The sequence below is a fragment of the Zingiber officinale genome, chromosome 2A, assembly GCF_018446385.1.
Source record: "Zingiber officinale cultivar Zhangliang chromosome 2A, Zo_v1.1, whole genome shotgun sequence".
NCBI classification, from domain to species: domain Eukaryota; kingdom Viridiplantae; phylum Streptophyta; class Magnoliopsida; order Zingiberales; family Zingiberaceae; genus Zingiber; species Zingiber officinale.
This window is the reverse complement of record NC_055988.1, coordinates 107,524,691-107,527,944: the sequence shown is the minus strand read 5'-3', so window position 1 is coordinate 107,527,944 and position 3,254 is coordinate 107,524,691. Positions and strand designations below refer to the sequence as shown.

General features: G+C 43.7%; 1 long non-coding RNA gene across 2 annotated transcripts; it reads right to left on the bottom strand.

Annotated features, from left to right (window-relative positions):
* Window positions 1-1,370: 1,370 nt before the first annotated feature.
* On the bottom strand, window positions 1,371-2,764 carry LOC122039862. 2 transcript variants are annotated; one of them, XR_006128413.1, is made up of 4 exons: window positions 2,150-2,764; window positions 1,985-2,060; window positions 1,778-1,853; window positions 1,371-1,434 (listed from the first exon to the last, which is right to left on the bottom strand). It is a non-coding gene; the product is annotated as an uncharacterized LOC122039862 (long non-coding RNA). The 2 variants fall into 2 exon arrangements; XR_006128412.1 differs by having other exon boundaries at window positions 1,391-1,853.
* Window positions 2,765-3,254: the final 490 nt, after the last annotated feature.

The following is a 3,254-nucleotide window of genomic DNA, read 5'->3' as shown; positions in this document are numbered from 1 at the left end:
AAGTCTTCTGATGTGACGTGGGGACCAACAGACAGGATGCTCCAAGCGACACCATAAATAACCTGGTACCTGAAAAATATAGAGTCCACGGGGGTGAGTTCAACAACTCAGCGAATACCAATAGACATACCTAGTAAGATATATCTAACAGCAATAAACATGGAATACAGCTTCCTAATCATATATCTAGGAAAGATGCAAAACTGAAAGGTAACTAAGGAAGTCAGACTCACCAGAACTCTATCCAAACAAAAGGGTCACAAACCGAAGTGCCTAAATCACATGATGTCAAACATACGCATCCAACCAAATCGCAGAATAAATGTAGCAAACACGATCACGAGAAATAAATGCATCAATCGTATGATGTCAATGATGCGTCCAGTCACCCCCGATCGATCATCTCACACAGAACGGCGAGGACCGAGGTGGGTGACAATAGTGCACTCTGTCGTCACCGCTCTGATGAGTGACCGAGTGGACGGGATCTTCACTCCTGTCCCGTGACCCCAAATCATAAATGGGGAGCTCAATGCTCTCAACTCCCGACACGACGACGGGAGGATATCTCACGGCTACCCGAGTCTCCGACCAACGAGCCAAACAGAGTCCACCGTCACGGCCATTGCTACACTACATGCCACGGTGAGCTAAACAGAAGTGAATCGTCACGGCTACCAGCGAGTCCTCGGCACTAACGGAGCTAAACAGAACCGCCACACACTGTCGATATACCACTAAACCATGAGTGGGGGTGTGCGATACGAATGGCGATGGGCTCAACCATAGTGGAGCCGATAATCGACAAAGATGCAATCATGATCGTGTTACTATGCATAGCGATCAACATAACCATATCCATATATATAATATGGGTACCACAACATCAGTGAGTCAAATCTACAGATCTAGGGTATACAGGTCCTCTATGGTATAACAACCTAGATCCTAAACATATCTCCCTTCCATAACATATGTACCAACAATAGACACATATCAAAGATTTCATATCTATGTACACGAATCCTATGTGATATACAAATAGAGGTACACAAGCCAGTCATGGCATAAAACCTAAGTATCAGATAATCTCGATACACATGACTGAAACCAAAAGTCCAGAACCTAGTCCTAACCTCAGTAAAACATGGTATGTCACTTATTCTAGAAACTAAGATACTCATGGTAACACAGTACTCATGGCAATAAATCACATGATATAAGCACGGATACGTCACAGGCGATAAACCTAACATGCTAAGGATATCAAACAATGACATACCAAAGACAAACATGTTCATTGCTTGTAGTTATAAAATACTATGCATATCCAAAGACAATATCATAAAAGATAAGTCAAGAGGTACCCGCCTCAAATAGAAGGTCCAATCCAGTCCAAATCTGACGTTGAGATGCTCATCTCGAATCAGAGTCCTGTATCAATATATTTTATTTAGCTAAATTCACATGGGTTAAATAGCTAAATAAAATCCCTAAAACCAATTAAGGAAACCTCAATGCAACGATAAATTTCGATTCATCCAATCCATTTGATTGAGTCAGGTTTAATCCAACATTCCTAACTCATCGAATAAATCCAATGATCCTCGATCAATAATCAAACACTCCACGTATGAAAAATCAATTCAATGAGCCTAACGACATACATTCCATCATGATATTCAACCAATCCAAATTACACAAACCATAATAGATTTACTAACTCCAAAATCCATTTATACTAACAACAATGCATTTACCTCAATCCAAAACTCACCCAAATATGCATATTCGGCTGTTGAGTCACTGCCGAAGACGCCTGCTGTCGTTCCAACCAAATACCTCTGGTTAACCTAGAGTATGGATCGTTAGTCAGCAAATACACATGTACAAATTGATTACCTCATACCTAAATCAAATCTATCATCACAATAGTCCAAACAACATAGAGTCTATAACAAAGATATAATTCTCTACTTCTTACCTCACTACCTAGCCACTGTTAACGCTGGATCAAGATGGGTCGGACCAAGAACTACCCACCTAGTACAATCTCCCTGCTGAAAATCTTTCCCACTGGTCAGATCCAATTGAAATCAAGAATTGGAGATAACAAATTAAGCAACGACTAAATTCCAATCAATCTTACCTTCTTCCTCTCCACTGATCAGAGGTGATCAAGGATCCGGCGACAATGCTAGGGCCCGATGAGACCGGCTGGTGGCGCTGTTTCGTGCGGCAGTGAGGAATAGATCTAGGGAACGGTCCTTTCCCCCTTTGGCCGTCACCTAGGACAGAGGTGCGATGGTGCTCGGGTGGCTCGCGGCTAGGGCACATAGAAGACAGCTTTGCTCGGCGGCCGGAGGTAGAAAACAGAAGGGAAGAAGGGTTCAGCCGGCGAGAGCTCGTGGCGAGAAGAAAAAAACTAGGGCACGGCGTCAAGACTTAGGGAAGGAAAAAGATCGACGCCGAAATGAAATAGGCACGGGTAAGGACTAGGGCACGCGACGAGGAGAAGGAACCGCCGAGTGGCAGTTAGGGCACAGCATTTGGCGGGGAAGAAGGCTCGGTGCCGAGTTCGGCGAGAGGAACAGAAGAGGCGCGGGCGAGGCTCGAGTGAGGGTGCGGGGAAGAAAGAAACGGCGAGGGGGAAAATAAAAGAAAAAGAGTAAAAAGGTATTTATAAATAAAACATTTCCTCACTTAAACGGGTATCCAAAACAGGCCTTCCCGGAGCCCCGTTTTTATCCCGTAAACTCGTCCATACGAGCTATGAAAAATTCCCGAAAAATTTCCAAAAATTCCAGAAAATTCCCTTATTAATATTCGCCTATTTTTGGTATTTTACAACATCAGGACCACGTTCGATAGTCAGTTCGGGAACTGTACTTCTCGAATATAGTCAGCCTCTAGTAATTTATCTACCTCTGTCTGGATGATTTTATTTTGGTTGGCTCTGAAGTCCCACTTCCTCTGTTTAACCGGTTGGGCGTCCCGATAGACATGGTGGATGTGCTCTATAACTGTTGGTGATACGCTTGAGATCTCTTTGGGCTCTCAAGCAAAGACATTATTATTATGTGTTAGACATGCAACCAACTCTGCCTTAAGTTCTGGAGCCAAGTTGGCTGCTATCTGGGTGGTAGCCTTCGGTCGACCCAGTTGAATCTGAACCTCCTCCTTTTCTTCATAAATAAGTGTCGGGGTCGCTTTGCGAATAGTGTTGACCTCCATTCGCTGACTCTTTTGAGTGA